The sequence below is a fragment of the Mirounga angustirostris genome, unplaced genomic scaffold, assembly GCF_029215605.1.
Source record: "Mirounga angustirostris isolate CCGP_5_RB_7025 unplaced genomic scaffold, mMirAng1.0.hap1 SCAF_10, whole genome shotgun sequence".
Taxonomy (NCBI): domain Eukaryota; kingdom Metazoa; phylum Chordata; class Mammalia; order Carnivora; family Phocidae; genus Mirounga; species Mirounga angustirostris.
In genome coordinates, this window is record NW_026991718.1 from 108,489,880 (window position 1) to 108,503,592 (window position 13,713).

At 49.4% G+C, this 13,713-nt stretch overlaps 1 long non-coding RNA gene across 2 annotated transcripts; it reads right to left on the reverse strand.

The window, feature by feature from the left end:
* Positions 1-9,698: 9,698 nt before the first annotated feature.
* LOC123850579 (uncharacterized) lies at positions 9,699-13,313 on the reverse strand. Of its 2 annotated transcripts, none has more exons than XR_006792379.2 (2): positions 12,944-13,313; positions 9,699-10,074 (listed from the first exon to the last, which is right to left on the reverse strand). It is a non-coding gene; the product is annotated as an uncharacterized LOC123850579 (long non-coding RNA). The 2 variants fall into 2 exon arrangements; XR_010405790.1 differs by having other exon boundaries at positions 12,747-13,313.
* Between the last annotated feature and the right edge of the window lie 400 nt (positions 13,314-13,713).

The window sequence follows — 13,713 nt, forward strand, 5'->3', positions numbered from 1 at the left end:
CTTTTTGTATTTTTATTTACCTAGATTCCCCTTCTCCCTCACCCCCCAGGCCTCTGGATGTTTGGGGCCAAGAGTACCCAGGTTTTGCTGTTTTTGCTCCCAACTCAGGATTTTAGACCCCTGGAGCACCAAAGCAAAGAGGTGCTGGAGCTCAGACAGGCCATGGCACTGTCCCATCCAGCAACACCTGCCATGCTCCCAGTGGCCTCCCACAGGGTAGCAGGTGAGAGCTGTGGCAGTCGTGAGGCCCCAGGTGGAAAACTGACACAGAGGGCGCGACTGACACCCTGGGGTGGGGGGCCGGGGATGGGCGGTGATGGGGTCTCTGGCCTTGGTTACTATCTCTCTGTAATGGAACCCAAGCCCCAGGCTCACGCATGTAAATACACCTCTAAGTACACACGTGTAAACACACCTCTGCGCGCACGCACACACACGCATCTCTACACACACACGCATCTCTACACGCACGCACACGCACACACACACATCATCTGCTCTGATACCTGCCAGAAACTAAATCATGCCCTGCCTTTGGTTTTGTTTTTTTTTCCCTCATTAAAGACAAAGTAAACATTTTCCTCTCGCCCCTCTCAGGAAGGGCAGTTGGGGAGGAGAATAATCACATTTCTTTTTTTATTTCCCCGTGAAACACGTCCCTGTGATGTCTTGACCGAGAGCAGACAAGCTGATTCTTTGAGAGCAAGAGGAAAATGACCCCATCCCTGTGGTGCTCACCAGCACCTGAAATGCAGGGGCCTCCCCACCTTCCAGGACTGCAGAAGGCCCTCCTGACTGATTGCAACCAGCTTGCAGAGGACAGGAACCCAGCATAGTCATCTTGGTAGGCAGGGCCTTGGAGCCGGGCTTATTTTTATTTTTCCAAAGCAAGTCAAACGACATTTTCTTTTTACACCAGGGTGTCGTGCGGTAATTCCTACCTGTTGCACCAACCACAGCTCTAGGCATTTGGGATAAGCAGCAACTTGGAGCAATTAAAGTCTAACAATGAAAGCCTTGACCTAATTCGCAGAGGGAATCTGGAGAGTAATTCACACCAGGACGTCCCACCTTGAGACAAGGGGCCAGGCTGAGACACCCCAACCATCCGTGACTGGTTGTGGCCCACTGGTGGGCAGGGGACGTGGGTTTGTACATAATCTCGCAGGCATTTCTGGGCATAGAGATTGAGCACAGGGCAGTGCTCAAGCGAAGAAGGGTCAGCTGGAGGTTGTTAGCAGCCAACACTCACTCCCAGGAGCCGGGGGTCGGGCGCGGAATGGGGTACCTGCCACTCCAGGAGATTAGGCAGGTACCAGAGCATCCCCTCCTGCCCCTGTGTACCAGCAACAGCTGCATGCTGTTCTCACAGCGGCTCCACGGGGTTCTCACACTTGAGCGAGCATCCCCTGCGGGGACTCCTTCAAACACACATTGCTGGGCCCCAGCCCAGGTCTGGTGCCGGGCCTGAGAATGTGCATTTCTAACAAGTCCCCTGGTGATGCTCACACTGCTGGTCTGAAATCCATTCTTTGAGAAGCACAGCTCTAAGCATTCGGGACAAGAAATTCCAAGCGATTAAAGGCTGAGTTATGAGAGCAGATGGGCTTTCCTGATAAAATGGTCATTAACATCATGTGCTCAGCTCCCTGCGCAACACCAATTTGAGGGAAGCACAAAGAGAAGGAGGGAGAGGCCCAGAGAGGAGAAGGCTTAGTTGCCACAGCATGAGGCTCTCACCCTGGCTGGGAGCCTGAGCTTTCTAAATGAAGAATGGGGGCAGGAAGGCCCTGGCTCCTCTCCTGGAGGCCACAAGGACTTGGGTTCTGAGAGCCAGCTGAGTCGGCTCTGCTCCCGGCCTTCACACACCCCCAACGGCTCCCAGGGAATGATGCTCACCCCCTGTGGCAAAGCAGGGAAAGGAGATCTCCCCACAGCTACGCAGGAGAAGCCAGGGCCCGAGAGCAGAAGGGACATGTCCATTGATCCAGCTCGCTGGAAGCAAATCCACGTTTGATCCCAGGCCTCCCAAGTGACTCTCCCAAGCAAAGAGAGACCTCTTGGGCGTGCGGTTCTGTCCTGATCCCTCTCACACTCAACGGCAGGCCAGAGGAGCAAAGCATCCATGGCTCCCAATCCAGCCAGGGCTCTTGCCTTTGCAGGGTCTGGGGAGCTGTCTCTACATTCTCACCCCAAACACTTCAGACGCCAAAGGCGTGGGGTTTTCCCCACTGCAAAGCAGTTCATTTCGCCTGTGGCCACCAACTGGGTTGTCCTACGATTTAACTCCCTTCTGATTCCTGGAGGTAGCATCAGACCCCACAGGTAAAAACTACCCCCCACTTCAGAATGTAAATTGATGCAGCCACTGTGGAAAACAGGATGGAGATTCCTCAAAAAATTTAAAAGGGGGGCGCCTGGGTGGCTCAGTTGGTTAAGCGATTGCCTTCGGCTCAGGTCATGATCCTGGAGTCCCAGGATCGAGTTCCGCATCGGGCTCCCTGCTCAGCGAGGAGTCTGCTTCTCCCTCTGACCCTCTCCCCCTCATGCTCTCTCTCTCCCTCATTCTCTCTCAAATAAATTTAAAAAAAATTAAAAAAAAAATTTTAAAGGGGACTATCAGCTGATCCAGCAATCCCACTTCTGGAGAAGTATCCGAAGGAAATGAAAATAGGATCTCCAAGAGATTCTCTGCACCCCTGATTTCACTACAGCATTATTCACAAGAGCCGAGACATGGAAACAATGGGAGTGTCTGTCAACAGGTGAATGGATAAAGAAGATCCGTAGGGTGTGTGCGTGTGTGTGTGTGTGTGTGTAAAATGGAATATTGCTCAGGCAGGAGAAAGAAGGAAATCCTGCCATTTGCAACAACTTGGATAAAACTTGAGGGCATTATGCTAAGTGAAATAAGCCATACAAAAGCAAATACTGTTGATCTCACTTATGTTGCTAAGAAAGTAAACCTTAGGGGTGCCTGGGTGGCTCAGTCATTCAGCGTCTGCCTTTGGCTCAGGTCATGATCCCAGGGTCCTGGGATTGAGCCCCGCATCGGGCTCCCTGCTCCACGGCAAGCCTGCTTCTCCCTCTCCCACTCCCCCTGCTTGTGTTCCCTCTCTCGCTGTGTCTCTCTCTGTCAAATAAATAAAATCTTTTAAAAAAAAAAAAAGTAAACCTTAAATGTCCTGATCACAAAAAAAGAAATGATAATTCTGTAGTAAGATGGAAGTGGAAACCAAAGCTAGGGTGGTAATAATCATTTTTGCTATATATGAGTGTATCAAATCAACACATTGTACACCACTTAAACTCAAACGTTGTTGTATGTCAATTACATCCCAATAAAGCTAGGGACAAATAGACTGCTCCTCACCTCAAGTGCCAATCGCAAGTCCAGGACACCCATAGAATGACCAGCTGTAAATCAGGGCTTCCCGCAACCCCCTCCTCAGCTCCTGTAATTTGCTAGGATGCCTCACAGACTCAGGGAAATATTTACTTATACTTACATTACGGTTAATAGAAAGGATACAGATTAGCAACCAGATGAAGAGGTTCATAGGAGTTTGGGAAGGGTTCCCCCACCCCATCCAGAAGCTACATAGGGACCTGACCCTAAATCACCTCATTAGCATAAATTCAAGTGTGATCAGTAGGACTCATTATGAATAACAAAAGACACTCCTATCACCTAAGAAATTCCAAGGGTTTTGAGATGCTCTGTGCCAAGAATGGAGACAAAGACCAAATACATGTATTTCTTATTATTACACTCCACATAAACTGGCTTTAAGCAAAAAGGGAATTCATTGGCTCATGTAACTGAAAGGTTCCAGGGGAACCAGCTTCAGGAATGTCTTAATCAGGGCTCAATGCACATCTGCCTCTCAGCCCTGCCTTCTTCCTGTTTGGCCCCTCTGCTGGATTTAAGGTCAGGAGCTCCAGACCTCACTACCTCTCAGCAGGTCCAGGCAAGAAAGAATCTCATCCTTGTGATGAAGGTCCTGTGATCAGCTTTGATTAAGCCTGACTGGCTGACTGGTTTAGATCAAAGGTAAGCGAGGGGAGTGATAGGAAGAGAAGAGAAATTGAAGGGAGAAGAGGAATACCAGAAAAGGGAGAGCCCTTCAGCAAGGGCTGTTTACACGTCTGCCTGCCTGGCTAGCTGGTCACCTGGTTGCCTAGTTATCTGATCCTCTGCTTGTCTGATTACCTGGTCACCTGATCAAAGAGGATCTCGCTGGGGCTGAGGCGCCGATTGAGGAAACCCACTTGCCTCCCTCAGGCCCTGAAGCTGAAGAAGGAACGACATGACTTCTAGGTCCCTGGTTCCCAATTAGCTAAAGATGGAAGCTCTGGTGGACATCTTTGGGAAAACATGAGGGAGGGTCCCCACTTCTGCAAGAAGCCAGGGAGTAGGCCCTGACCAGAGTTCCTGGATCCTCAGCCCCTGACCTGGCTGTCCCAAGGGACTGGGAGCTACAAAGATAGATTTGGGAGTACGACAGAGAACAAAGATCCTTGTACCAGTCAGGGTCCCAGAAGGAAATAGATGCAAATTCAAATCAGGAAAATCCTGGGAGAGTTTGATGAAGGCACTATTTACAGAGAGGCTTGGGCAGGGTATTAGGACATCTCAGCCAGGGCCGGGGGGGGGGGGGGGGGCAGTAGTGACGACTGGACTCCGTGACCAGCCCAGGGTCTGGCGAGCCAAGGCGAAGGAGCTATCAGCTAGGAGAGTCAGACCCTAGAGGCAGGGCTGGCTCTGTGCCTGACCAGGAGCTGTGACCTGGGACAGGGACCCAGCCAGGATAGGAGGTTCTGGGAGAGAGCTAGTGGAATAAATGCCCACCCCTCTCATTCCTCCCTCCCTCCAATTTCCTGCTCCTGCTCCCATTGGCCACGCTCCAGCTTGGAACACTGGTTCCAAGTATCTCTGAGACAACAGATATCCTAAGCTGGGGAAGGGGTACATTTTGACTCTGTGTCCTTGTATCATCTCTGAGCAGCTCCAGGGCCACTCCTTGGTGCGCGGGGAGTTCTGACAAACTGGATCATGCCGACAGATAAGGATCACAGTCGGAGCCGGGCTTCAGGCCAACGCCACCGGTGCTACCACGAGGGGCCCCACGCTTGGCTCACTGCTCCGTTGTCACTGTCTGGCAATTCTGCATAATTTCATCATAACCTGCATTTTTCATGTTGCCCAGAGCTCCACAGATTGCGTCGCTGGTCCTGACTACAGTTTGGTAACTTTTGCCAAACCTACCTGGACAAGGGCGATGCTCCGCCCCAGACCTCCTGCAGAGACAGCCCGGGGAGGGGCAAGACTTCAGCTGTGGGGTGGGGAGCGTGCCTTTGGAGTCCCTGACAGCCAGTCCTGTAGATGAAAGCCTACCGCTTCCCGGGGCAGGACCAGCCCCACACAGAAGACCACACAGAGACCAAGGGCAAACCAGCCCCAGGAGGCAGCCACAAGGGACAGCGGGGTCCCAGTGACACTAACTGTCGGACAAGGCCTGTGCCTCCGGCCCCGGCAGGCTGCAGGCTGAGGGGCTGTCATCTCCAGGTCCCCAGCCCGAGTCGGTCCACACAGCAGCAGCTACCCTGCCAAGGTGCCAGGGTCATCCGGCAGTCCCGGGCGCCTGGTGTCCTCTTACACCCTATGACTCAACTGGGGCATCTTAGATGTCTGAGAGGGTGGGGGGAGCCGGAGCCAGCCCGTGTGGCCCCAAGGCAACAGGCCAGGAGTGGTGGGGCAGGAAGCCACCAGGGCGCCAGGCCCCTTCAGGTCTCCTCCATCCCTCATCCCTTGCCGGATATTCTGACACAGCCACTCCTGTGGGTAGGGGTAGTCACAGAGATGGGCAAGAGAAGGGCGAGCGCTAGGTCTACACCCCGATGGCAGAAGTCTGAGGACCCCCTCTCTGTGGGGCACTAGAGATAGGCACTCTTATTATCCCCGTTGCACAGAGTTCTATACACACGGGGCCGTAGCAACCAGAGGAAGCCCCAGGCCAAAAGATGGAGGTGCCGTTGAGGAGATGGGCGGAGCTCAACAGCATCCACTGGCCCCGTTGAGGGTGTGGGCATGAGCACCCCGACTGTGCGTCGTGCTAGGCAGTGCAGAAGGGGAAGCGGGGTTGCCACCGGCTGAGTCCCTACTGTATGCGAGACCCTGGGCTAAAAGCCCCTTGTCAACAAGCTCTCTCTCCTCATAACCCATGAGAAAAACTCCTACTAATTGCCCCCATTTCAGGGATGAGGAACCCGAGGCTCAGAATGATGGGTTTTTTGCCCAAGTCACGCCCAGAGGGCAAATGGCAGAGCTGAAATTCAAATCCAGGTCAGTCTGACTCCAGGGAACGTAGAAAGAGCACGTGGGGACATGCAAGATGCAGGAGGCAGGAGATGCTGCTGGAGACGGCCTTTCTTGCCGTAGGGAGCGGCTGAAGATTTCTGAACCAGTAACACAATCGGGTTTGGGGTCTCAAGAGGTCCCTCAAGCGCTGTGGGGTATGCAGAGGGGTTTGGGGCCAGACTGGAGGCAGAAAGGGCCACGAAAGGCTTTTGCATTTGTGGGTGCTTGGCATAGCCCATGCCTACCAGTGGTCCTGTACTGCCCCAAGGTGGTAGCCCAGCAGAACTGCTTCCTTTGCCTTCCTCGCAAGTTCCCAAGTGATGCTGATGGTCTGGAGACCACACTTTGACAACCACAGGCTTAGCTGTTTTCAAGGCGCCCACTGGTCAAGCTGTCCTGCGGGGAGAAGGGGATTAAAGAGGATCCTGACCTTTAAGAACTGTGACCTTAGGGACGCCTGGGTGGCTCAATCGGTTAAATGTCTGCCTTCGGCTCAGGTCATGATCTCAGGGTCCTGGGATTGAGCCGCATTGGGCTCCCTGCTCAGCCGGGAATGTGCTTCTCCCTCTCCCTCTGCCCCTCCTCCACGCTTGTGCTCTGTGTGTGTGTGTCTCAAATAAATAAATAAAATCTTAAAAAAAAAAAAAAAAAGACCTGTGACCTGAGATGGGAGACACCAGAAGCAGGTGAAGAGGGCTTCTGAGAGTGCTGGGCTCAGAGAACAGCTAGGACTCAAAGGATCCCACTCCTGGAGGAGGCAGGAGCTTCAGGAAATCCATGAAATGGCTGCCTCATTTTCCTATGTCCTCTTTAATAATAGAAAAACATTTTTTATCGCTGTTCTAAACACTTTACATGTCCTAGTTCAATTAATCCTCACAAATCTGTGAAGTAAATTCTCTCATTAGTCTCCTGTATGGGTTGAGTTGTAGCCCCCCAAAATTCATATTTGATGTCCTAACTGCCAAAACCTCACCGTGTGGCTGCATTTGGAGATATGTCTTTAAAGACGTAACTAAGTTAGAATGAGGTCATTTGAGTGGGCCCGAAGCCAGTGTAACTGGTATCCTTATAAGAGGAGGAAATTAGAATACGGTCACAGATGGAGGGAGGACCATCTACAAGCCAAGCAGAGGCCTGGGAAGAAGCCAAGCCTGCCAAAACCTTAATCTCAGACCCAGAACTGCGAGAAAATAAATTTCTGTTGTCTAAGCCAACCAGCTTGTGATACTTTGTTATGGCAGCCCTTGCAGACTAATGCACTTTCATTGTACAGATAAGGAAACTGAGGCACACCAAGGTTAATTAATGTGCCAACAGCTACCTGAGCCCAAGTAGTCTGGCTCCCAGCCATGTTCTTTTCTTTCCAAGCCACGAGGCACTATGCTCCCTTGCCCTCATCCCCTCCCCCAACTACAGAGTGGACATTTTTGCAACTCTCATTGGACTATTAAGATTGTCACCTAAAACCCATCTCCTTGCCACGCTCCTCCCACTTCCATCCCTTCTTCCCCACTGCAGCATATCAGCCCCCTTCACCCCAGGGATTTTTCTCTGGCCCAAATCAATATTGTCCATGCTCTGTCTAAAGCCCTTGATGGCTCCCCATGCCTTTGGGAAGCAGCTTTTCAAAGCCAGTTGCACCCATCATGACACACCACCCCGCAATACTTCAACACCTGCTGTCTCCCCTGAGAGGCAGGATGGACCCCAACAACTGGCACGCCAAGTGGGTGTTTAGGGGATGACCACAACCACTGGAGGTCTCTCTTTTCTCTTGCTTTGGCTTATCAACTGGTTCGGCTCCCTGCGTGTGTTTTGAGATGTGCTGCTTTGTCCTGCATTTGCTGAATCCTACTGAGCATCAATAATAGACTTTTCCAGCCAACGTTGGAATTTTCAATAGTTGGCATTTAGGAACAGGAGTGTTATATAGGAGCCCTCCTTAACGTGGCATGGACCTACCTATATGTCTCATTGCATCGTGTTTCAATTTCAGCATAAGCCATGACTGATGCCAGGCTCAGAGGAACGACTCTTACTCTGTGACCATCAGGTGTGTGACTGATGCCCCCACGTGGCAGGAAGCAGTCATCGTGGGGCCTGCTGAGATTCACACTTCTAAAAAGCGATGGCTCCGCTGAACCCTATGAGCCTTAAAGGGAGAAGACACCATGGCCGCCCCCCCATGGTAGAGACCCAAGGCTGTTCCTTCAAAACACATGCTTTACCTCCTTCTTCACCTAACATAGCCCTGCCACCTTGGAACTCACCTACAATGTCCTTTTTTTTTTTTTAAGATTTTATTTATTTGAGAAAGAGAGAGAACAAAAGCAGGGGGAGGGGCAGAAGGAGAGGGAGAAGCAGGCTCCCCGCTGAGCAGGGAGCCCGATACGGGGCTCAATTCCAGGACCCCGGGATCATGATGCGAGCCAAAGGTAGATAGATGCTCAACCGACTGAGCCACCCAGGCGCCCCCACAATGCCCTTCTTAATGACTTCTTTCACCCAGCATAATTATTCTGAGACTCATCTATGTTGTTGCAGGTATCAATGATTTACTTTTATTCCTACGCAGTGTTTCCTACCTTAATTTCTTTACCCATTCATCTGTTGATGAATATTTGGGTTGTTTACAATTTTTGACTATTACAAACAAAGTTGCTATGAACCCTCACGTACAGTCTTTGTATGAACATTTTCTTTCTCTCGGGTAAATGAAATGGCTTGGTCATGATAGGTGTATGTTTACTTTTTAAGGAATGCCAAACTCTTTTTCAAAATGGCTGTACCACTTTCATTCCCAACAGTACTGAGTGAGAGTTCCAGTTGACCCTCACCCTCAGCGACACTTGTTGTGGTCTTTCTCTTTATTTCATTTATTCTAGTAGGTGTGTAGTAAGATTTCACCGTGGTTTAATTTACATTTCCCTGATGACTAGCTAGGTTGAATGTCGAACATCTTTTTGTGCATTTATTTGCTATCTGTATCCCTTCTTTGATGGTCAGTTCAAATCTTTTCCCATAGTTTGTTGAGTTGTTGGTTTTCTTATTATTGACTTTTAAGAGTTCTTTATATATTCTGAATACAAGTAAGGTATCTTGATAATCTACACCTACACTGGCCAATATGGTAGAGCCCAGCCATAGGCAACTATTGGGCACTTGAAATGTGGCTGGTCTGAATTGAGATTTGTTATAAGTATAAACTGTACAGCAGATTTTGAAGATTTAGTGCCCCCAAATTGTAAAATATCTCATTAATTTGTATATTGATTTCATGTCACAGTAATAATGTTTTGAATATCTTGGGTTAAATAAAATATATTATCACAAGTTATTTCATCTCTTTATGTTTTTAACGTGGCTACTAGAAGACTTAGAATTATACAAATGATTTATATTATTATACTTCTGTAGTACAGCACTTTGAACCAATTATAACAATATTATTCTGTATTAGAGTTCTCCATGGAAATAGAACCAATAGGATTGACTGATTGATTGATTATAAGGAATTGGCTCATGTGATTACGGAAGAAAGCAAGTCCCAAGTACTACAGGGTGAGTCAGCAAGCTGGAGATCCAAGAGAGCCGGTGGTTTTGTTCTAGTCCAAGTCCAAAGGCCTGATAACCAGGATTGTGCTGGTGTAGTTCCCATCCAAAGGCTGGCAGGCTCCGGACCCAAGACGAGCTGATGTCTCGGTTCAAACCTGAAAGCAGGAAAAGGTCAATGTCCCAGTTGGAAAGCAGTCAGCTAGGAAGAACTCTCTTACTTGGGAGAGAGTTAGCCTTTCTGTTCTATTCAGATCTTCAACAGAGTGAAACCTACATTAGGGAGGGCAATGTGTTCCACTGAGTCAACGAAATTTTTTTTCTCTTTTTCTATTTTTTTTCTATTTCAACCAATTTAAATGTTAATCTCATCCAAAAAAAAAAAAAACAAAAAACCTCACAGAAGCACCTAGAATAATATTTGACCAAAATATCTAGGTACCCCATGGCCCAGTCAAGTTGACATATAAAGTTAAGCATCAGATGATCCATTTTCCAGCCTCCCTCGAAGCTAGAACCAGTGACCCAGTTACAGGTGATGAGATGTGAAGGGAAATCTGCTTAGGGAGTCCTAGGAAAACTTTCGCTCCCCTAGAAGGAGACATGATTAGCACCTTCTTTGTGTCTCCCCAGCTTACATGTAGATGTGATGCCTACATCTGGATAGTCATCTTGTAACAAATGAGGGAAGAAACATCAACGTGCTAAGGATAATGAAACAGAAGTATGGAAAAAGCCTGGGTGCCCAATGGTATTTTGGGTCACTAAAACAATACCAGCAATCAGCTTGCCTTTGGATTTCTTCTTAGGTGGTTAAAATAAGCCCCTATTTATTAAGTTCACTGTCATATTTTGTTGTTCTTACTTGTAGCCAAACATATTCCTAACTAGTGTTGGAAGAATAGTAGGCACTATTTTAGGCATTAGGGATTACAACAGTAAATAATGCCCTTGGGGTGGGAAGACTCATTTTGTTTATTTATTTTTAAAGATTTTATTTCTTTGAGAGAGAGAGAGCTAGAGAGAGTACGAGCAGAGGGAGAAGCAGACTCCCTGCTGAGCAGGGAGCCTGATACAGAGCACGATCCCAGAACCCTGAGATCATGACCTGAGCCCAAGGTAGACGCTTAACTGATTGAGCCATGCAGGCAGCCCGGGAAGACTCATTTTAAAGGAGAGAGGGGGGAAAGGGTCAACATGTAAACAAGATAATGTAAGACTATCCATGTCTTACATTAATGTAAAACCAAGATAATGTGGTAATTACTATGAAGGAAATAAACAAATAGAGGGAAACTGGGTATAGCTCCTTTGTGATATGATAGTTAAACTAAGCTATAAAGAACTGAAAAGGAGCTGGTCTCACACACACACACACGTGAGCAAAGGATTTTCCAGGCAGAGGGACTAGCAGGTGAAAACACTCTGAGATGGAAAAGAGCTGGTGAAGGAACTGAAGGAAGGCATGGGACCAGAGGAAGCAATGAAGAGAGTATAAGGGTGAGGCTGAAGAAAGAGGCAAACTCCAGATCCTGAAGGGTTTGAGGGGGCCACAGAACATAATTGGGACTTTAGGTGCAATGGGAAAGTCTTGAAGGCTTTTGTGTCATACCCACATGATGTTAAGAGAATTCTAGTTGCAATGTGCAATGTGGAAGCTGGAAGACCAGTAGGAAGAGGTTGCAGTACATGGAAGAAATAAAACAGATAATCCCATAGAAAGTTACATAGCTAAGACGGGACATATGATGGAAATTCATAGGCAACAAGATCGGTGTGGCTTGAGACACCAAAGCTCTCTCAAATCTGTCATTACACTGGGATGCCTGGGTAGCTCAGTCAGTTAAGCTCAGACTCTTGATTTCCGCCCAGGTCATGATCTCAGGGTGATGAGATCCAGCCCGGAGGGGATCCACACTCAGCGGGGAGTGTGCTTGAAGATTCTCTCCTCTGCCTCTCCCCCCATTCATGCACATGCGCTCTCTCTAAAATAAATCAATCTTTAAAAAAAAAATCTGTAAGTACACTAAATCCACCAACGACCTCAGATACAGGAGCTGGTCTGATTCTCTCCACTTGCCATAAGAAGAATGTGTGACCCAGGGCGCCTGGGTGGCTCAGTCGTTAAGCGTCTGCCTTCCGTTCGGGTCATGATCCCAGGGTCCTGGGATGGAGCCCCATATCGGGCTCCCTGCTCAGCGGGGAGCCTGCTTCTCCCTTTCCCACTCCCCCTGCTTGTGTTCCCTCTCTCCTGTGTCTCTCTCTGTCAAATAAATAAATAAAATCTTAAAAAAAAAAAAAAAGAAGAAGAAGAAGAAGAAGAAGAATCTGTGACCCAAAGAGGTGATCCCTGGCTGAAGGCCACAGAAATCACTCACAGAATCAATCAGCTCCTTACCCACCCCACCCCCCCGGCTTCCATGTCTGGCCCTCATGAACCCCAAGGTTTTCTGAGCCAAATTACTATGCATTCCCCCAAAAAACCTACCAAGTCCTTTGCTGGGAAAACTACCCTCAACTTTGCCAGCTACAAGTGTTTACCCAACCCCAATCCGAGCTCTCCTCGGTCCCAATGTTCCACTTTTAGAAAAACAAGTAGGCGGGGTGGGGGGGGGGGGCGGTGGACACGGGACACGATTTGGGAGTCACCAAAGTTCTCACCAGATCCACGAGGGGGCAAAAGAGAGCCAACGGCCGGGCTGCCATCCTTTCTCTGGCTCCCAGCCCGGGGAAGAAGAGGAATACAGAGAGACCACCCCCCACCACCCCCCCCCGCTAAGCACAGCGCGGTTTGGGCTGGGGTGAGTCTAGCCTCGGCGGTAAGACTCACCTGGAGAAGGGGCGGGGCTTGTACGTCTCAGTCAGCCATTGGCTGCGGGCTGCTGGGGGTGGGGACACAGCCTACCAAGCGCTGAGCTCCGTTTGCGCTAATTCTCTAGCGAAGAAGGCCGCGGTGACCCAGCGGCTGCGGGGGGTGCACCAGCCTGTAAAGGGATCTGGGGGAGGTACCAACAAGCGGCCACTTACGTCCCCTCTCCGGTTTACTCCTGTCCCCTTCCAGCCTCTCTCGCTCTTTCCAGGGTAGGAACAGGGGAGCCTATCCTCCTGCGGACGCAGACACTGGGAGAGAGTTTTCATAGCAGCTGGACAAAGTGTGAGAGTCTAATGGGTCCTGAGGCCCGGCCTCCCGCAATGGATCCTCTTGCCAAGCCCAGGGGAATCTCTCTTGCACAACATTTGCCCGTCTCCTATTTCCTGCCTGACTACAGAGGGATTAGGTCATACTTTTAGCTTTTGACCTATTTCTTTTTCTCCAGAGGACCAGGCTAACTTTTTCCTCTTTATGCCTTTGGGGGGAAAAAAAAAAAGTCCCATCCTCACCACTTTATCAGTTAAACCAAAGGGGGTTTGTGACTCTTAACTAAAAAAATGCTTACTACAGCAGGAATACCGCATACCAGCTAAGATACCCACCCAGCCAGCCCCTGGTGGCTTCGGGAGCCCGCTAAGCACCATAAAGTTTGAGAAAACGAATGTCCAGCATCTCAATCTCCTGCCTGTGACTGAGGAAATCCCCACTGACTGGGTCAGCACAGAAATTACATGAGATTTTTTTCACTCTCATTTCCAAAACTGGGGGCTTTAGCCAAGAAGGTGTTTCCACCCAGGTCTTTGAGTCTGTAGCAAATGATGTGACACCCCCCACCACCAGATGCTCCAGCAGTGTGGTTTTGATGGTGGTGCTGGCTACCCAGCCCCCACCCCTTGTGCCTGTGTGATCTCTGGGTCTAGTTGTC